This window comes from Anopheles arabiensis, chromosome 2 (genome assembly GCF_016920715.1).
Source record: "Anopheles arabiensis isolate DONGOLA chromosome 2, AaraD3, whole genome shotgun sequence".
NCBI classification, from domain to species: Eukaryota; Metazoa; Arthropoda; class Insecta; order Diptera; family Culicidae; genus Anopheles; species Anopheles arabiensis.
This window is the reverse complement of record NC_053517.1, coordinates 42,584,276-42,606,543: the sequence shown is the minus strand read 5'-3', so window position 1 is coordinate 42,606,543 and position 22,268 is coordinate 42,584,276. Positions and strand designations below refer to the sequence as shown.

Below are 22,268 nucleotides of genomic sequence, written 5' to 3'. Positions count from 1 at the left end.
CGGTTGTTTGGGTTTTATTTCACCTTGAGCTACTGAAATACCATTTTCCACCCCAGACAAAGGAGAGAGGAGCATCATTTGCAATCAATTGACGGGACGACATAATCCTTTTCCTGAGTGTGCTCTCTCCAGCCTGGCGTATGACCGGTTCCGGCTATTTGCATGGATGCCATGCTCTGCAGGAAGACAGTGAAAAACAGGACCTTCATTCCTTTCCCCACAGTCCTGCTCCCCCGCGTGCACACACAGACACACACACACAGTACAAAGGAGCTTCAATTCTTCGATCATCTTCATTCAACCTTCGGTGTCCCGAGGCAAATAAAACACCTTCTTCTCTTGCAATAAAGAAAAAGGGAGTCGTTACGCTTTTGTTGTCCAGATGGTCCTCCCCATCTGCAGGCCTGGCTGGTTGGAAAAGATGACGGTCCCGAGGAGGAGGCGCCCTTTTGAACGACGTGACAATTGAGCAATCTTTTTCCAAGAAACCTTCCGAGGTAGAAGAGAATCAGCACAGCGTGGAAAGCTTCTCTTCCGGAGAGATTCTCGGAGATTGCCCTGTGCTGTGCGCGTCCGGGCTTAGAGTTTTTAGCCCAGCATTAGGACTATACTTCCGATGCTGTGTGCGATTGTGTGAGGGCAGCAGCTTCCCACCGATCGGTCGCTTTTACGGAGAGCAAAACAAACCGCAAATATATAACAACACCGATTACCTGAACGAATCCCCAACAGCATCACCACCGGGTCGAATAATCCGTTTGCCGTTGATGTGGACTATTGAATTTTGTGACCCATGTCGATCGGTACCCTCGCTCGGCGGCGTCTGCTAATGTTTATGGTCGGGATGGGAGTTCCCACCTCTCCTACTTCCCCCTTCCTGCCCTTGCCGTTTGAAATGCTGCTCGTTTGCTTAATAGGATTTTAGCCAGGTCTATAATTGATCAATTTTACTCCGCACTGTCTGTGATTATCAGCTTCTGATGCTAGACCACAAATTATGCTTTTTGCCACCAGAAAGCGAAACGGGGATGTCATTTTTAGCAGCCCTGTACCAAAAATTAAACACACAGCTCGCGCGTTGATTCTCCCGCTATCCGGGTGGGTAGGAGGTTCGCTTAGGTTTTCGTGAAAACCACCATTTAGGAGAGCCCCCAGATCTTCCAGATGGGGGCTTCCAGAAGTCGTCCATCTGGTCGAATAATAGTGCCCAACAGGCGGCCATCGCGACTCCGTTTCGGCGGCGAGTCAATTTTGGACTTTTGCCCGTTAATTTGAAACTCGTTCCGTTTCATTATCTCTCCGTCCGTAGACAGTTGCAGAAAATTGGACAGATGTTCACTTTGGCAAAGTTTTTGCCAGCAAGTCAAACGGTGGCAAGCGCGCGCGGGACCCATTACACCAGAAGATTGGGAGAGAAAAAGAGTTTCATCACATTATGATTTCGACTTCGATATTTAAGAGACCAGTGCATGATTATTGCGCCGGGCACTCTGGGGCATTTGAATTTACATACTCCAAACCGCGGGATATTGTCTCGTTATGGAATGGACACTGTGGAATCGTGTAATCATTGATAATCGATAAAAGAGTGTATATGTGTGTGTGTGAGTGTGCGTAAGCAAATTTAACTTGCACTATCGCTGCTGATGCGCGCAAATTGTTTGCTTCTCGCGTTTCTCTAACCACCGAAACACGTCCCCAAAGCCGAAACACACACACACACAACAACAGCGCCAAATGTAAAATGTTCGTTTTACACTGCGTGCATGTGTGGTAGATTTCGTGGAAGCACTGAGTGTGTTGCGTTGCGTGTTGGAATTTTTATAGACATTAGAGAAACTTGTTTTGTTTTTGACATTTAGCGTTAAAATATGGCGCGCGATGGTGTGTGCGGTTTTCGCCTTGGCAAGGATAGAAAAGACAAAATAAAATAATGACCCGCTATAAACTTAAGAAGCTTTTGTTTAGTCTACCGGGTTTCCGCAAATCAAGATTTTTCATTAGTGGAGTGTGTGTGTGTGTGTTTGAGAGAGTTCGAGAGGAAGGCTAGAGATTGAAGCTTTTGTATTTTGACGACTCGTCGTCGAAAGTCGAAAGAACTGTTTTATGAAGCGAAACAGTACGCGCGGCTCCCCGTGTCATCGTGTCGGCTGTCCGAAGCGGATAAGAATCTATTGCCGAGCTCTCGGGCCTTCGAATGAATAATGCAACTGCTTGAATTTTCCTCCCTCCCCCCGCAAGCCCAACTATTCACATGTTTGTGTGAGTGCCTACTGATAATGGCTTGGAAGAATTTATGTTTATTTCTGTTCTTTGGACGCATTGAATATTCTACGACCGTAATTGATGTGCCTGCTTTTCGCTTCAATCACTTCCCTTGCTGTCCGTCACTCCCCTCCCTCACACACACACATACGCCTTGCCTCGCTTGCTAAGTCACCATCAAATCCCCCCGCTTTCCCGGGAGGTTCGATCACTTCAATGCAATCTAATAGCGATTTAAGCATCACTCTCCGCCATAAAACCATAATCAGTATTACAAAATCAACTTATCTTGCTGGCTGGCCCCGGCTGTATGGGAAGCCGGGCTCTACTCCAAAGGGAAGGGAAAATGAGAAGCAGCAGCGTTAGGGCAAGCAGCAACAACAACAAAAAAAAACTATGTCGAGTCATTCGTTCCTTCGGAATTCACACCGAGGCAGCGCTACGCCGTTGTTGTTGGTTCGGCCGCGCGGAAACCGCCCGACTCAGCACACGCGAGAAGGCAGCAGCAGCTAGCAGGACCGACGCGAGAGTGGACGACGAAATGCGTATACATAAAAAAAACATAACAAAATAAAATTGCTAGGCAACCGTGGCTCGAATTTCGAGAGGTTAACTTTTTATTGCCTCCCGCATGGGATACCCGGCACCACCGGTTGGGGGTAACCCGTGTACTACCCTCCCCACCCACGGTCCACCGTTGGCCGCCCGTTCCTTTCGCGTCGCTTCTTTGCTCGCTCGACAAGAAGGGTAACCCCTTTCGGAACCTGTTTTCTGCTGCTGGTACTGTTGTTTTTTTTTTTTATAGGGATGTAGAACGGAGGGAGGAGAGAGAGGGTTGCTTATGCTGTGCATCCATCGTCGTAATGTTGATTTCGTTCTCTTCTTATTCGGATGATTTTTTTTTCTTCTTCAACCTCCTCCTGTCTTGGTGTTCTTCTCCTTTTCTCGCTCGCTCTCCATCCACGCGAAGACCGATGCGTTCCGTCTCTTGCCGGGGCGCTTAAACTCTTTCCCGGGGCGCGTGTTTGCCTGAGACACAGCATCGCGAGCACATGGCCAAAGGGTGGAAATGGGGAGATGAAGGTTTGCTGTTTTTTTTTCTTGTTGTCTTCTCCTCCTTTACTTCCACGAAAGCCCGCGTGCTGCCTTGGAACGATGCTAGTAGCGGATCGAGTTGTTGCTGCTGCTGCTGATGCTGCTGGGTGTCTTCTACTTTTGGTCGCGAACCATTCCCCCCCAGCGTGTTTGAAGGATGATGTAGCTAGAGACAGCGCTCCACAATGGAAAAGCGGGCATAGGTATGCGGTTAGTAAATGCCATTTTGTATGTCTGTTTGACGCTATTTAGTCACAAAAGTTGTCGGCGAAAGATCGCAGAAACATTTTTAATTTTGCTCCCCTTTTTTTGGTGGAAAAGTTTTAAAAGAAATCCACCCCATAAAGAGTAAAAGAAATCATTGAACGTAAGCATCGCCACACAATTCCTAGAGAAATTACCAGCGCAAAACTTATTTCCCCCCAAACAGAGTGTGCTCTTGTGCCCGTTTTGGCCTTCGGTGGCTTTCGGGGTCCGATTCGTAGTTACATTTAAAACACTTTGTAAGAAAGGGATTTATGGTCAGCGAGAGGAGTTGGTGACGGTTGGTCGGATTGTTGGCTCTGTAGGAGCACCGGCACTTGGACATGGAAAGTTTTCGAGCACTTGACCGAGAGCCTAACCGGGTGCACGTTGCAGCACCAGCACCAGAGCTAATGCCATTCTTGACGAATTTATTTCCCAACGCTTAATCGGCTTAGGCAAGAGTTACCGCAGTTGGTTTTGGCCGGCCACCCAGGGCAAAGGGAGTGAAGCAAGGATACCAGGTCTCTTTTTCACTCCCCCCCCTCCCTTCCACTCCACCCTTCCGTTAATAATAATGTTTTCATCCTGTCGTTGCTGCTGCTGGTGCTGCTACACGACATGTCACGGTGGCTGTCACTACCAGAACGAAGATTGTCAGCAAACCTCAACTAATACCCGTATTACCTATCCAGAAAGGTTTGAGAGTGGGCAACGAGAGCCTGGCGCTCTATCCCTTGCATTATGGTCACTCATCTTTTGAAGCACTGGAGGACAGCTCGTGACAGCTATGGTCTGTAGCCTCGCTCAAGTTTCACCATCGGTAGGAGTGGGTAGGTTGATGTGGGGCCAGCTTTTCAAAAGTTTTCTATCTTTGTTTTTTTTTTTCTCAAAACTTGCATGAGTAAGTCCGTCATCTTTTAGCCACCGTGCGGTGCGGTGATTATCACTATCATCCGTGTGTTGAAAACGCTCGCAACCCGGGGTTGACATGGGACAAGGTCGGCTTTGTCGTTTTTCGTTCGGAGCAGCGTGCCCCGAGGTTAGTTGCATAAAATCAAGTTGTTGTTTTGATGAATTAATTAAGCCGTCCTCTGAGTGCGACGCGCACGCTGGCAGCTAGAGCGGCGAGTGGTTTTCCTATCGAACCGGTCTGCGACCCTACTCTCGGCTTTCTGGCCCGGAATCAGGATTTGAGATGCTTCATCTTGCTTGGCCGTGTTGTAGACGGCAGAAACTTTCTTCTTCGCGCGCTATCTCTCACACAGCGCTACTATACTCCCTTCGCTGTTGTTTGTGTGTGAACCACGAGTTCGAAGGAACATAGTGAACACGCTGTGTTCGTCCTCTCGCTAGGTTTGCCTTCGATTTAAAGCGTCGTAAAACTCGAACACAGCGAGATAGGACGGACACAAGTCATTAGGTCTTGGGCTTTTGAACACACTCGGCTCATTTCAGCTAGGTGCTGATTAAGGACCATAAAAGCGAAAAATTTAGGACCCCAAAGTAACGAACCCACGAGCAAAAGAAGGTTGAAGAAGATGTGGTTGTGGTGTATCGCAGAGCTCGTGCAATGGCGTTTTAAGCCTCCGGTATGCCTTAAGATGGAACGCAATCGTGCCGAGTCAATATATATATATATACCCAAGGTTCGAGATAAATTTCATAGCCGGGTCCGTGTATTTTATTGCACCAAGGTAAAAAAAAGTAGAGCAAATACACGCATCTCATGTCTCGACGGCTGTGTGAGGGACAAGCAAAGCTTTAGGATGAGCGAGGATTTTTTGAAAGTTCAGGACCCCTGCTTCTTCCAAGTTGTTTGCTGGGCTTCAACAAATTTATAACATCTCTGTTCAGACTATTTGGCCTTGAAAAGTGAAACGGCATATGGTACATGTAACGTATTTTATTCTTTTCAAAATACAAGCTTATCCGAATATTAAGAACTGGCTAAAGGCTGGAAAACTGGCGCAACTTATTGAGCTCATTAAAAAAAGTTCTAATATGAAATATTATAAGTTTATCTCACTCATACCCTCATGGTTACCGTATTCAAATTCATCTTGGCTGCATACTTGTGCAAGATTTATGATAGACGCTCTTCAGGTTTTGGGCAGTGGATCCTTAATGATTTGCGTATGGCTATCTGAGCAGCCCGATCGGGTTCGAAGTTCTTCCGTACGCCTGTCCTTGTCACGCTCACGGCTCTTCCGCGCGAGTTATAAGGCCCCATACATCAATCATGCTCCGTGATGTATTGAGAACATAAAAGCCCATCTCATCCAGAATCGCCAACGCCAACTCTCGCCAACTGCTCTGCTGCCGCTGCCGTCCTTGAACCCCAGGGAAGCACTGCCTAGCTTGTCGATATTATTGATTAATACTTATAAGGCTCGCTTCATAATGGCTTTTCGTACCACGGCTGTATGGCTTTGCCAGTTTTAAATTGAACGCTGGACGCTTTCCGATAATATATTTTGGAGAACTGGACGCTAACGGATGACTTTACTGGAGTATGCTTAATCTGTCTGTTTAAATTCTAATGAGCATTTTATGTGTTTCTCAAAAAAAGAAGAACCAAAAACAACTGCCCCGCCAGGGATTTATGCAACAAATAGCACAATTTTCGTTTCCGTCGCCGATGGGTTCAACCATTTTTGCCATTGGTGGAGAAGTGTAACGCACACTGGCCCCCGGACGGCGCATATCGTGGATCGCACAGGATCGATCTATTTAAGCAGATAAAGATAAAATAAATATGATTAATTGCACGCTATAAATCATTCAGGCCCTAGCGCACTGAGCGTGCGCCCTCGTTTCGGTAGGGTGAAATTGCCGGTACCCGCCGCGGTGGACGGGTAAAATGTGACCAGCGTGACAAGCCCGGGGAGAAGTAAACGCGAGGGTCTTTTCCGTAACGCTGTATGGTAGAGAGAAACAGGGAGTTCCGTTTGTGATGGCAATAAGATGTGGAGTGTGGTGTTGCTGAATTTGCTGAAAATTGCGTTGCATTAAGCGTACAGTTACGGGCCTGGGAAAATGTCACGATCACCGCGGTGCAACCGAAACGAAAGATAGAATAGAATGTAGAAATAAAAACATCGATTGTCATTTATTGATGAGTTTTTGGGAATGTCCTTTCTTCTAGTTCTAGGTAAAGCTTGTTAATGTCTATCCCATGTAAATAAGCCATATGTTGATAGCGTCCTATCGACACCGAAAACACGTTCCACACGCACGCTCGCTCGACTCCATATGTATATTGTTTTACATATTGATTAGCTATTAAGTAAGGCTCTAGCCTAGACATCATCCATCAGTCACAAGAGTTGTGCTTTGCGCCGTGCTGCTACTTTTACCAATGCGCCCTGGTTTATCTCTACTCGTCGACTACATTAATCGTGTTTTCCCTCGCCCTCCTTGGGCTTACTCCATTCAAAACCACGCTCTATTCGAAAAATGCGCTCAAGCATTTCTCACACTCCCCATGTGGCTCCCCATGTTATCTGATCCTGGCCACTCACTCGTCGTAGGTGCTTGAATTGTTCTTTAATTCGTAAAAGAAAGCAGCAACCCGTCGTCATCATCGTCTTTTTATACATCAAAATATCGTCTTACTCTCTCGCCTGGTTTCAATTTTTTTTTGCGGGTCGAGGCAAATTCGTGAGATGAATATTCAGTTCCAGAACGTGATGCATGCTTTCTTCACCGAGGCAACCGAGCAGCTAGGGTGTCTCCTATAACTAGGGAAACAACACCATCACCTCTTTTCGGGTGGCGCACGTCTTGCGTTGAATGTTTTTCGATCGTTTGTTTTAAGGTTTGATGTCCTCTTTCGGTGTGCGTGTGAGTGTGTCTGACTTACTGTTCCTTCTCCACCAGTTACGCTCCCGAAAAAAAAATAATAAAAAAAACTCCTACCCATTCACTTACCCACTGGAGTTGTCTGGCTGTGTGGCGCGAGGAGTGCGTATAAGCTCTAGGTTTGGGGTGGGGTCCGTTTATGTTGCACTGACGATTACGGGGAGTGCATAAATTTCCGGCTTTTATCATCCCCGAAACTGCTCACGAGATAGCCGAATGAATCTTTGCTGCCTCATAATGACGATAATTCTTCGTCCCCAAGCTCACTACTGGGCACCACACCCCACACTCCCTTACGCTGCTGGTGGTGTGGTGGCCTATGGTGTGGCCGGAGCTGGGCGAGATAGGCGAGACGCGCGAAGAATAAAACAAAGGAAAATTGATGACGCTGTATTATCGGCAGGCGCTTGCCGCCGGTTTTCCATTAGACGTCGTTAGAAGCCGAACGATGGGAAACGCATATCAAGTGGGATGGAGCATCCGTCGTATCGCATGTACTGGGCTGGCTGGCGCTGTGTATGAATGTGTATGTGTGTGCACCCGTTGCAAAGGATAAAGGATATCGCAGGTCCCCCAGCACAACTTCAAGATGACACGAAATAAATCTATATTTTTTTTACACAACGCGCAACAACCGTCGGGCGGCTTCCGTAGGCGCAAACCAGACGCGGCCAAGATATAGCCTGCCCGCCGCGCTTGAGATCAATCGAATTGCGATGAATCGTGGCGACTGCCGCTGAAAGCTTAACCATGTTTATAACACGTGCTATTTTTCGCAAATGTTATTAGATGCGTGAAAAATACGCCACACCAACATCCCATCATCATGTTGCGTGCGAGGCGCCCGGGAACAATGATGTTTATGGAGTGTAAAGTGCCCGTGTGTGTATGTGTGTGTGTGTGTGCTGGATTGTGCAGATATATTTGTCGGTGTTTTGGTTTGCCAACCACTCGAAAAGGGGTTATGTGTGATATGGCGCAAGAACAGTACCGTGCGATATATTGTCCCTTTCTCGCTCGGGACACACCATACAGCATCCAATTGCAGGGGGCCGCTGCTGCCGGTGCTGCTGAGGATGATGCGCTGGCGCTACCAGGGAAGGGGTGCGAACAATTTATATTAATTGATTTATCATTATCATTTTATGGTGCGCGAAGCTGTGCGCTGCGTCGTGATGCTGAGGCTCTTCGGCTAAATTTTATTCATTGCTTGGGATTCTTCCGGAAAGTGGGTGCCAAGGGAGAGGAAGTGAGAGTTTTAGACTCCAGCCGGGATGTGCTTTTGCTGCCACCCTCGTCCCTCCCCCACGACGCCCGCAGACCTTTGCGGCAAAGTGGACGATAATGACGTACCGCACACCGCAGCGGAAATGCAATGCTGGCCGACCGAACGGAAGTGACGGGGCGTGAGGAAGGGGCGGCTGCCTTTCTGTCAGTTAAGCAAACTGACAGCACATCCCCGTAGTGACAGTTTGCCATCGAATGATGGTGATTGATTTTTCGGCGATGTGAAAACACAGCAGCAGTACCGCTGCGTGCGTGTGTTTGCATACGCCCGGCGGAACCCAACGGAAAATGTGTATATTATGTTGCTCGGATTGTGGGACGACGGGCAATTTGCCCCCGGATCGCGCGGGTGTGTAATGAAATTATTTAGTCAACGAGCCTTTTAAGCCCCCAAACCGCCGAGTTCCTGTACGCCCGCCCATCGTCCTCTCTCTCTCTCTCTCTCTCTCTGTCTCGCGTGCGTACCCGTCATTTGGGTCGCGCCACTATCGGGCTAATCAATCACTTTGGAAATGCGTTGGTCGCTTAAAAACCCGACCGCTCGTTATCGCCGCGCCGTGCCCGTTGCGGGGAGGGGAGGTGCACGCGTACATCATTAGGGTGCGTGCCGCGGGCAGGGCAGGAGATTCAGCTGGCCGGAAAGGAAATGAGCCTTGGAGCGTCTCGCATCCGGTGGGATTTTTGTATGCGATTAGCCGTGATAGGTTTAGAGGTGGGGGTTTAGGGGGAAATGGCAACTATGCTTTGAACCTTTTTTTGACGTGAGCTCCTATCAAAAAATAACATCAGAAAAATGCTTCCAGCGCTTGGTGCGGTTTTAAAGCTATTACGCAATGTCGGCTGTGTTAGCTTTAAGGATTTTTTGGGGAGTTTTTTGCAGACCGAAAATCAGTAAATTTAGAGCGTCTGTGTGCTTGTAAGATAAGTAACGTACGTCAGATATTTTGAAGGATTTTTAATAGAAATAATTTTAGAAACGCCAGTGAATTCGACTCGTTTGGTCTACTGCTACTTGAAAATACCGAAAGAAAAGACTCCCAGAAGGTTCCGCGAAGTACCATACCCGCCTAAGAAGGAATCTTAACCTCCCAAAGGCAAGCCTTCTAGCGTGTTTGCTCTTTTGCCCGGCCCTGCTAGATGACCCGGCATAAAACACGCATTCCATCGAACGTCGATTTGGAAATCCGGTTTTTGTTTTGTCACTCTTGGCCCCGAACCGTTTCATCCGTCTGCGAGATGGCCACGGGGCGTGTGTTGCTCGATGCCGTTCTACCGTTTGCCTGCCTCCTGATACTGGAAGGCATTATCGGCGTTCAGTATCTTTTCCCGTCGGGGGTATCACCGGCTCCGGTCCACCGATGGTCTGCTCTGTTGCTTGCATGTTTGTTCGGTCATCAATTTAATGAAAGTCGTATACTTTTTTATCACGGCTCTAAAACGGTGGTGGCGGTGGAGCGCACTGCAAGCGGGAGAGCAGTGGTAGGAGCCACGGATGGGGTGAGCATCATCCGATCGGGTCAGAGCAATGGTCAGCGAGCGTCCGAATTCAACAGGCGAATTGCAATAAATCACCGAAATTTGACAGTTTCGATTTCGTGCCTGTGTGCTTCTTGCGTTGTTGTATGCGGTGCGGTTGTGTCAGGGGTGAAGATTTTCTTCGCAGACCCATGCCCGAGATGAACTGTTGTGAGCGGCTGTGTGCCGCTGAGGGTGATTAGAGCTCGAGTGAGAAGCTCTGTGTGCACACAAAGCAATATGTTGCTGTTTGATAACAATTGCAGTACATCTATAAATTGATGTAAGGATGACGCATGAGTCCATTTTGCTGCTCAATCGTTTTCCGAAATACATCATTTGCGCCGCGTTGGCATGTGTCCTGGGGACGATTGAAATCGTTCTGCTGCACTATTAATTCAACTCCATTTGCGCCCCTAGAGATTAGCACAGGCAAAACCTCAATGCGGGCTCAAAAGGCAGCATCAGTGTGTAGGAAAATGAATACTCCCCCCTTACGTTAATAGATAGAGCAGTCGAGATCAATTTTCCTGCGATAAATGTGCATTATTTGCCATACAGTCACTCTCACCGGTTGGCGGCAATTGCATTGAATTATAATGGGTTAGAACAATTTATTACCACATTTGATTCTCATAAATCTAGCTCTTTCGGTTTCTAGCTGGTTGTCTTCCATCCTGCCACCGTTTACGCTGTGCTAGTTTTCTAGTTCCCGTCGGGGGACCTTGATCCAGTCAGTGCTCCAGAGGCGGAGGCATGTAAAGCTAGCGAAAATTTACGATCAAAGTACGCAAAGCATTAAAACTAAATTCACCGTCCAGTCTAACGCTGTAGCGCTCGTTGACACTGCCCGGTACTACTTCCCCGTCAGGCGCTTCCCCGTCCAATGAGGTGTAACGATGAATTGACGCCATCATTGTCGCCCTTCTCATCATCATTATCCCGTTCCATTATAAGGGAGAGCGAAAAAGAGAGGTTTGCACTCTACAGCCTCCCTTTCCGTCCGGCAATGTCTAAACATCTCAAAGCCCAGAATATAAATTACCGAAAAAAAAATCTGCAATCTTCACTGCTGCACCCTTCGCGTCCGGTTGGGGCGCGACGAAGACGCGACAATGGAACGCTGGGAAGACCTTTCCCAAGTTCTGCTCCCACCCAAGTACACGCAGCACGAAACGCAATGCTCGAGAGCACGTACAGTGCAGATAGCTCCCCCTGGGCCGTATAAAACTGCCGCCACGGCCGGCCCCATCATCATAATTCACTCAGCCAGCAAGTGCGCACCAAATGGAATGGCCCGGGCAAAGCGCCGGGGCTTTGTTGCCGGGCACAGCACGGGTGAGTGAAGACCTTTGGCTATTTTCGCACTCGCGGACGGGCCTGCATTCGGGACCGGTCCGTAGCGCCGCTCCGCTGCCCGAGTTGAAGGTTGGCGCCACCGCCGGCGCGTTGCTTCCCTTAGAATAGTGGTGCGAGTATGTGTGTCCGTCTGCTAGGTACGGCCAAGTCGAGGAATGGTCCTAGAGAACAGCGCATTTTTGCTGCTCAGGGTCTTCGTTCTGTGCAGCAGAATCCATCCGAATTGCGGGGCTGTGTTGAGGTGGTAACTGTGTTACTTAAGTACTTTTAAAACTCGGATGTATTTATTTGATGCTCATCGGTAAGGGTTCTTCGCCACGCGCTGTCCCACGCCCCCCGTTACCGTGCCAGCGGCCAAGGAACCATTGTAGCATATTTATGGCGTCAGACAGCAACAATATTTACAGCGCCACTATCTCTACCGGCTTGACCCCAACCGCTCCCCGCCGCACGGATCGAGTGACGGGCATTAATCATGTTGATTAGATATCAAGCCGATTGCAGACACTGGGGGCCAAGTACTCAGCGGCGGAAGGACCGGCGTGGATGGGCATAGATTTTATGGCTTCAAAAAATAACCCATCGCTCAACAGGCCCAAGAAACGGGGGCACCCCTCAACGGTTACTGCCGGCAAAGGCTTCCAAGATCATCTGACGCTCGGTGCCACAACCACTGCCTGCCTGCCATTGAGCCTGGCAAGAAAGCGTACGCCATTACGCATAGAACGCGCTGTGCACTAAATTTGAAATCTGATTCCATCAGCACGCTTGTCCGCCGCCACGTTTGATAGACGTCCGAGTCTAAAAAGTCATATCGTATGCTGCTGCACGATGCTGCCAAGCCATTGGGCAAAAACTTTGACAACTGAGATCGTTCCAGTTCGAAGCACACACTCTCTCACACACACCTCATCAATGTCTTGGAATGTCTCAATTCTATCTCGCATATCTCTGGGAGTACAGCATGCAAAGGCGGGCGCGCTCTATCGACATTATGCTTCAATTAGTTTCCATCTGAAAGGAGCAGTACGATGGGAGAGGGGATAGAGTACATCCACTGGACCCGTGAATAGCAAACTCAAGCTCTAGTTTCATTCTATAGTGAGTTTGTGTTTTTTTGTGTGTTGTCTATCATTAAGTTGGTCCTTACAATTGGTGTGTGGACGAATTTGTACAGTTATAGACATCTACCCGGAGTGGAACGTGTGTCATTTTGCTTGTTTAGGTCGTTTTTCAAATGTGTTTTCCGAGAAAAACAGATCCGTTTTGACAGGTGTTAGTTTCAACATGTCTTTGTTACTCCCCCCCTGTATCCGGGAGGGTGCGGACGGGTGTTGGCAGTGTGGGTCGAATTTGTAGAGAAACTCTGTGTGTGTGTTGGACGATTGTTTTCTGACACTGTGTTTTACTTATTCCGTTCCTTTTTTTATTGGAGTCAGCTTCCACCCTGCCGAGCACGAATGATGGTGGTGTGGGGTGTGGGGCGTGCCTCTCCGGCTTCTCTCCGGCTGATGACGTTTGTCTTCGGCAGTTATTATGCTGACCGAGGAGAATCGCGCGCGCTGCGGACCAGTTGCTGCAACGGCAGCAGCAGCCAACACGTGAACTTGTTGCTTTCCCTGGAGCTGCTGTATCTTGTTTATTTGCCAAGCACGATGTTGTTATAATGACCCGAAGCGTGAGGAAAGCCCCCGGAACGGTTCACTGTTTGCATATTATGGCAAAGATGGGTTATATCTGTGTGTACCTTTTTTTTCACTGTAGAATAGTGCTGTTTGAATGTTTGTTTGTTCTTTTCTTGTTTTTCGGCGATATTTCTATTGAATTAGAGTGTTACGGGTAGCGTCTAGCGACAAAAGTTTGAGTTTAAAATTAACAGAGTTTTGCTGTAAAATCGTGTCCGTGTGTTTGAGGCGTGTGATATTCTCAAAATGGTGTGTTTACAATCCGATTTCTTTCGTAGAACCTTTTACATCTGCCTAACTATGCAAGGCATCAAAGACAGTGTTCAAACAAGTGTGCATATCATCATAACAGCATGCCACATCATACGCCCTTTCAACCCCTCATCTGTTCCTTTTAATGCGCTCCATATGGTGCGGAAAGAGAGTGCTGGGAACGATTATGCCTTCAGTATGCCGTCTGCCCTTTTTCGGCTTTCGAATAGCATAAAAGCATCCCGCTAAGCCATATGCATCAAGCAAGGAGGGGCCCCATGCTCTCTAAAGATGTAATTAGTGAAAAGTGTTACCAAGACGTTAGCGTATGAAGCCAAACAGTGAACGAGCAAAGAACGAAGAACGGGCGAGCAATGTTGCTCGAATGCGCCTGTCGTCGTCGTCGTCCTGATGGCTCTCGTTCCACCATACCCACTCATACTTATGTGCGTGATTGAAAAGCTGGACGGTCAAGTCGGAAGCCGGAGGAAAAGGCGGGCAGGTTCTTAGCAGTTTTTTCACGCGAACCATATTTCATGCGGCCAATGCAATTTCCTAACGTACCTAACTATGCTCGAATTACGCACTTGAAAAAGTTTGCACCGTATTTTATCGTTTCTTGGTATGTGTGCGAACCAGTTGGCATGCTTTTCTTTTTTCTGTGTGTGCTGTCATGTTGGGTGGAAGTTTTTTTCTTTGTTTTCAGTTGTGAGACGCATTTTGCTGTATATTTTTTCCATTTTGCTGGACTGAAATTTTCTCCACGCTTAGAAAGGGAAGCGAAGGGGTGGGACAAGAACAGCGAACATTTCTTATCAACGAGACGACAGACGAGTGAAAAATTATTCACCCAATCATGAAGTTAGCATGATTTTATGAGTGTGTGTGTGTGCTTGTGAATGTGTAGGTGTGCCCAGCTTCCACCGCCGTTTTGTCCGATGATTTACAGTTAATTTGAGTTTCGTAAACTTTTACGCCGTTTCATCGTGCCCTGCTGATCATGCGATGATATTTTTTTGGTATCTGCATTGCTTTTTTTGTAAGGTGCCGCTTGATGACGCACATGCGCACAGCGTAGAGATCTTTAATGTTTAGTCGTCAGGAGAAGAGCCAGCAGCAAGTAGATGGGAAGATGGAGAGCCCTTTTAAAGGCGTAGGCACTTAATCCTTCCACCCTTCGAATTCCCACCCGCCCAGAGCATCCGGGCCGAGCCAGGTTCCGGATTTCAATGCATGTTCGACGCCATTGGGCGAAAGGATGCGTCGGAAGGAACTAGAAATGCATAACAAAACGTCACCGGAAGCGGACAGCAGCCCTGTCGGTTGTCGGTGACGATGGCATGATGGCCTGTGACTGGTGTGGATTTATGTTTCACACATACACACTCGTACGTACATACGTGCGTCCTCCCGCCGGAGAGCAATTGGCATCCAGTGTACAAACACCCAGGACATATGGCCGTCGGATTTCCAGCATCGGTGTTGTACGATTCCGGCCTAACGGCGCACACACGGCAGAGCATCGGAATGAGACACGAAGGGTTGTGTGTGTGTGTGTATAATTAAATCAGAAAGTTGTGCGATTAAATTTCTTTTCCGGACCATTAATTTTGAACGCGACGCGCCCTCCTCGCGCTACTGATGGAAGCCATTTTTGGGAGCTCGGAAGCTTCGACGGCGACACAGTTCCGTTTGTCTATATCGCGAAACTATGGCCCCTCATCCTTACGGATAAATCCTTTAATCTCACCACTGCCTTTTTGCCTTTGCCGTCGTCGTTTGCCTCCGGACCATCCGGGACGATTCCAGCTCGCTGCGTAACTCCACTCCGTTTAGGACGGCGAGCTTTAATTGCTGTGACGCAGTATGACGCGGTTGCGACAAAACAAGCGCTCGCGGCTCAGAGCTCTAGTAATTGGAAAATAATATCATTCCTCCTGTCATTTCCTTGGCTTGCCCCCGTGCCTCGGTAGCATTTGTTTCTGTCTCTTTCATTGTCATTCGTGCAACTCGAAGGTACAAAACTAAGGATGCAGGCATGTTTCTGTACTTTTGATAATTAACCTTTGGAAAATTGGAAATGGATAAGCAAAGTAAAACTATTTGTGTGTTTCCATGTTGTGTGCCCCATCGTGATGCTATTGCCCCGAAAACTGCAGTTGACTTTTATCGTAATTCCTTTTCATTCAATCCCGCGCAGTGCGCTGTGCGGTTCTCACAAATATTATTGGATTTATGCTTTTTGCGCTCCTTTTTTTCCTCCATTCCCATTATGTTGAAATGGATAAACACCGCGTTGCTGTTTGCCCCGGTATTGCACCGGGTGAGGATGTCGATTGGAATCGTGATCCGCGAACCTCCCATTCCACTCCGGGGGACTCGCACGTGCCCACATGGGCCCTCCCGCTACCCCTCTCTCGCTCGCTGGTCCCATGGGTAATACAAAATACAGAATAAAAAAGGATCCGATAAAATAACGCACCCAAAAGAGACAGCAGTGTAATGCTGGGGAAGAGGCAGGCGGAAGGATACGCAGGGGGGGAGACTATTGGTACAATTTTGATAATTGGAAAAAAGCTGGTTACTGCTTGGCTGCGACAGAAGCCATTCGCTGATGACCATCGGTTCAGGGTTTTTTTTATCTTTCTTTAGCTCGTGTCCACTCGTGCCTGTGCAGTGTGTTACAATTTTTTGTTATTCTATCTTTGGAGAACACAACAGCAGCTTCCCCATTGAAGTAGTTTGCCAGTATACTTTGGCGTTTCGTTCTTTTTGCCAATTTTCATCACTCACTGCTTTTGCTAGTTCTTTCGTTTTATCATTTTAAGCGCTGTCGAGAACAGCTTGTTGTTGCCCCCTTCGTTATAGTATATATAAAATTGCAAACGGAGAATGTGGTTCAATTTAAATACTTTAAAAAATGCTGCTGGCTTGATTTATATCATCGTTCTTTCTCTGCGTGGTGTATAAAATCATCCGCAAAGGAACTTTTCGTAACAGGCATAAAACATATATTTTGGCGAAAGAACGTTTCTGGAGCAGATTCGTTAGCGAGCAAACGATCGACAGTTGAGAAAAGGTTATTAAATTTATCAATTAAATGTGACGATTCTTACGATGGTGTGAAAAAACAATTATAATTAAATCAAATAGAATAAATATGTCATGGCTTGTGATGAGTATGAATTTTCTAATATGAAACACTTATGTTGTAACTAATGAACCACAACTGCTTGCTTTACATTTTTCTCGTGAAAATTACCCTTTCATTAAGCTTTCTTTTAAGCCATAAAAATTCAAATGCCAGCCGTTTCTCTCTATCTGTGAGAGCGCCAAATTTGGAAAAGATATGCAGCCGAAGTCTTGCCCATCATCCTTCTTCCGGGGTGTAACTTTTTTCTTCCCTTTATCCAATTATTCATCCCAGTGGGAGTTGGCGAATTTGTCATAAAAGTCAAACATCGTGAAAAAGGGCGTACGATATGACCTTTCTTCCTGCAGCACTCGCTGCGAGCGTTCGCTTTCATTAGAGAAGGAAGGGCGTCGAATGTCGTGGAAAATTGATTTCATCCGCATCGGGGCGTCGATTCGTTGAAGGTATGCTGCAAAACTGTGTGTGACACAAGCACACAAGCAGAACCTGGAGCCATGGGGGGCGGCGGTGGGTATGAGCAATCGCGCTAGCCATCCCCTGCTGTAGTACCACGGATGGATGGGAACCTTTTGGGGGTATGGTCGCAAGCGTGGTAGAAAAACTCTAACGTCAACTCGCCGTCTCGGAAGCTGGCCGTGACGTGGATGAATTATCTCATTCCCCTCGACAGCTCTATCGTGGTTCGAGCTTTAGGGAAAATATCACAAACAAACAAAAAACAACCACTACAACCGTGCCAAAAGGCAGGGGCATCATCGTTCTCCAAAAGGTTAGCGCGCTACGCTTAGCTTCTGGCTGGCTCCAAACTCCCGGTCTATCGTTTCGCGCGAGGCAAGACTTATCTTGGGCCCGGAACGGGAGAAGTTCGGAAGCAAATTTGCTCCGTTTTTACTTCCTTGTGATCCCGCGATCAATCCAGACCAATCGGTCTAATTTTGACCGTAACTACCCGAGCGTTTTTTTCGTTTACTTAGCTGTTGCACTTTGGCACAGAAGCTTGGCTCAAATTACGCTCGGTATTTTCCGTTTGATTTCACGTGGATAGAGCAAACAAAAAAGCAGCCAAACTGTTACGGAATCAATTTGTCCCACTACCGTGTACCGTACGTCGGCTTCTCTTTGTTTTTTTTCCTCACGTGGAAAACTAGCCGTCGGTTGGCTGCTGGGGATGCACTTAGAACGATTCAGCCGGGTAAGCCAGAGCATCGGATAAAGTCGCAAGCCCCCGCAGTAATAGGCCATTTGTAGCAGTTACCGTGGTCTGTCCTGCCATCATTACCGAACGAGGTCGGCCTGCTCATTCCGGCTTGCGAGGCACACGATCATGGCGAACATAATCTCGTTCTTTATGGATAGTAGTGTGCCATCTCGGGCGGTGAGATTGAACCTTACATCCTTCCCGGGCCTTCAGTACCGGTAGGCAAAGCAGTATCGGGAGAAGATAACATGAACCATACTGGTCGCCTACTCAGTAATCCCAACGCAACGTGACGGGTAGAATGCTTTTTTTTTCAACCGTCCATGTCCTGATCAAGGTTTTTGCTTTTTCCAGAGCATTATGGCTCCGTTCCCTTATTAGGCGAGCAAGTCGAGCGTGCCAGGGACCATAAATATGGGCAAATGTTTGTACATCCTCATCCGCATCCATCCTCGCGTCCTCCCCATTCGCAAACGCTTTCTGCAGAAACCTAGAACAACACGCCCTCGTATGTTCGTCCTATTGCTCCCCGATCCTGCTGGGCTGAGGATAACACTGCCCATGGTTGTGTATGTGTGTATGTATGTTTCAGCCACTGCTGGCACTGACAGCCATTAATTTGTGATACTTTTCAGATCATTATATTCCACGAGTTCGTACAAATATTTTCACAAATATGAACCAACGATATGTGGTTGGTTTTATCCCTTTTCGCTTGTTTGTTTTCTTGGGTAGTCTTTTTTTTGTGCTTTTGTTTGTTTGCTTCCTTTGCTTGGTGCATCCTGCGGTTCATCCACAGGCAAGCAGTCTGGCACTCGTTATAAGCGCCTGGCCATATGGAAAATGCTGAAGGGTCGATCTTATCATACGGTGGATTCAACTTCTGTCGTAAGCAATAAAACAACAGGAACAAAATCCCCCTTACCCTCGTTACTGGGACACACAGGCACACACACACACACACACACTCACACAAACGTACATAGGGATACAGTGATTCTGTCCTCATTTATGTCATGTCATGCTCTCTATTTCCTGGGACCAATTTTGTTCATTCTGGTTCGTCTTCTCTGGCATAGCAGTAGTTTCGCTTTTGACGAAGGACAAAAATACAAATTTTTGTTATAAATTGATCGATGAACCTTGCTCGCTCCAGCAAGAGCGGTCCAGGAAGTCGTCAGACGAGATGCATAGGAAAATTATCACAAACACATCAAACCGTTTGAAGTTGTTCCCCCTTTTATTCGGACGGTTGTTCGTTCCGGTCTCCATATCCGGCGAGAATGGTTCATCGGTTGAATTTTTCATCAGCCGTCGCCAACCCCTGCGTATTGTTGTATTATTTGCCGAACTCTTCCACGATGACACCTGTTGTTTGATCACGCTCTCAAACACACACATACACACACAACATTCAGTAGAAGCAACAGCAGGGTCGTCCGATTCGTGACAGCAATCGAAACCGTACCGCCAACAGCAGGACACTCGTCAGGATATCCGGGCTCGATGATAACGGAAGAAGAAGCGAAAAATCGGAACACAGCCAAACGGAACGGGTTTTTTTGCTGCAAGTCTTCTTCTTACGTTTCACTGTTTTACAGTGGGAATGGGTTGCACTGGTTCAATCGGAACCACCCGCCACACACACACACATACAAACACACCAATACCTAGCACTGTCATCCGTTGTGGACCGGAAACTTTTTCGATCTCAATTTTATTTGTTTTTGATGTCGATTGTGTTGATTGCGAGCGAATTGTGTTGATGCTGCCGGGTCGGGTTGTAAAGTGTTATCACACTCGCCATGCTCCACTGCAAATGTGGCGCTCGCGCGCGCGCTCCGCATCCGCAGGAAATATCGAAAGTGCAAAGGAACAGTCGGGTAAGGGTCGGGAAAATAATTTCCATTCCCATTTACACATTGTTTTTTGTTACACAAACACTCTCTCTCTCTCTCTCTTTCTCACTGTCGTGTTGGGACTTATCTCGACCAGAGCTGCCGCGTCGTGTTTGTCTTGCAATTGGCAGCACGGTAAATATATGGATTAAGTGGATTGGGGGTTGGGGGCGGTGTGTACTCAAAAGAGTGGCGGTGGTGTGTTGTATCCTTTTTTTTGCTTTAGTCTTTTCGTTGGTACCTTTATCAGAATGTCTGGATCCCTCTAACCCAAGGGAGGAAGGGTGAAGGGTGTGTTTCGTAATTCGCATGATATGCCGATGATAAATCGCCTAATGATGAACCATCAAATAAGTTTGGCGTTCCGCTATTCTGCTCGGTCTATTAAAACTTCCAACACCATTATCAAGTGAGCTCGTCAGCCACCGCCAGCTTGCCGTTGTTTTCTCGCAGTCAATTCATGGGAGAAAGGCTTATTGCCTGGTGGTAGTCAAGCCGAACAGCAAATTGATGAAAAAAGCAACCACATTTTCTTCGACGGCCTGTGTCTTGTTGGTTGGCATGTAGCAAACTGGTGACGTTCTTTCGTTCTCGGCGTCTGATGAGACATCAAATTTGGTCTGGAAGCGTTTTGTTGTACCCTTTGCATGAATGAACAATTTTCAGAATGTGTGTGTGTGTACCTGCTGGTAGATGACACAACGCTTTTTCGCTTTTTTCCACACTTGCACAGGCCGTTCAGTGAAGAAACAAAGAGGGCAGTATAAATAAGGGATATAATTTGGGGACAAATTCACCTTTGACGCTGACAAGTGGATACAAATTACAGGGTTTCATGGCGTGTAAATCGTTGATAAGGGCATGTATGTATGTGTGTGTGTGCCTGTAAAGTGTATAGTTTTTCACTACATAAAGTAAGCGTGTATGCCAGATCCGAAGTTTCCTCGAAAAAGGTTGATGATTTTGCAATTTTTGTTTCTGTTGTTTGATAATTTCATGGGTTTCTGTTTGTTTCTCGATTGAAAGTTCCTCACACGCTTGTATGCTGTCCGTGTTCGTTTTGTGTTTTGTTTTAACTTCCCTTAATTTTTTCCACATGTTTTCCACAGATCTTTCGCGCGTTCGCGGATCAATCCTTGTGTTCTAGCTATGTAAATGCTGGTAAGCATTTTATTTTACGTTTCGCTCCTTTCCTCCTTGCTTCTTGGGGTCTTTCGGTCGGATTCGGTAGTTTTTGGTTGGTTTTTTTTTCTGTCGGGTTAAGGATGGTGGCACTCTGTCGTAAAAGGTTGTGAACTAATCTTCTTACTCAACACTTTATATTAATACGTAGTTTGGTTACACTAAGTTAAGGCCACTTTAATGCTATTTATAAAAACACAACTTTATTTGCAGGCTGTTCTACAGCAGTTAGCTTATGCACTCATAATTGTTATATTTTCTCTTCTTTTACAATTAAGAACAACATTTTTAGCAATTAAATGTGTAATTATAACCTTTTTGTTACAGTGCTAAAGGGTAATTATAACCATTTTGTTACAGTGTTCCATCGAAAAATAAAAATAATTACATAACCCGTGTTGTAGATGCCTTTTTCCAACTATTGTGTGAAAGGTGACTTGTAATTGAAACGAGAAATGCTTTAAAACATATTTAACAGCACCTTTTGTTTGTCCATAGTTTCTACCAAAGCAGCACTTCCCCTGCCATTCTGCAATAGTCAATACGAATACAATACGTTCACGATTGCTCTGTCCAGGAAAACAAGGATTATTTAGTCACCGGGGAAATACATTTGCCGTGCAATTGGAAGCATCAGCATGCAACAGCAACAATTGACAATGCGTCACGTGGCAAATGTGAGGCGCGCACTGCAAATCAGAATCCTCAGGAGGTGGAAAAAACATATGCATACATAAAACGCTCACTATATATGAAGCTGAGCTTGGAAACACTAAAGCGAACACCCGAATCGATAGATTTACTTGATTTGGCGTGAAAGCTTTAAACCATATGGGTAGAAAGCAATTGCACCGAGATGCAGCTCGGCCCTTTTATTTATGTTTTTTTTTTGTATGTTGCCCAACACATGCGCAAGTTTCCATTTTGCCGAGGATACAAAAACAAGCCTTCAGAAGCCATACGCGTGTGTATTTGCTCGCAGCAGATTGGGCACAGTACAGGCACGCGTTCGTCTATGTTGGGGCTGCTGCATTTTGCGCGAATGGTTGCTGCTGCTGCTGCCAGTTGGTGAACGACGGCTGGCTTTTTGCCAGGCGTAAATAAATAATTCATATTTCAATTCCATCCAACCGGTCAGAGCTGTTGGCCACGTGCACTGCAAATGATGAAAATGGGGAACAAACTTGAAAGACAGTGACGAACGATGGGTGGAAAAAGATAACGAAACGTGGAAACAAAACAATGCAAACAAACAAAAAAAACCCACACGG

General features: G+C 46.9%; 1 protein-coding gene across 11 annotated transcripts in view; it reads left to right on the top strand.

Annotated features, from left to right (window-relative positions):
* The window catches only part of LOC120896613 (protein winged eye-like), a 305,930-nt gene that overhangs the window by 209,179 nt on the left and 74,483 nt on the right, over positions 1–22,268 (top strand). For 2 of the 11 annotated variants that reach the window (XM_040300865.1, XM_040300863.1), the window contains one exon: positions 20,925–20,976. The exons of the other annotated variants lie outside the window; for them this stretch is intronic. The gene's annotated coding sequence lies outside the window, so the exon portion shown is untranslated. The remainder of the gene's footprint in view (positions 1–20,924; positions 20,977–22,268) is intronic. 11 annotated transcript variants of the gene reach the window in all.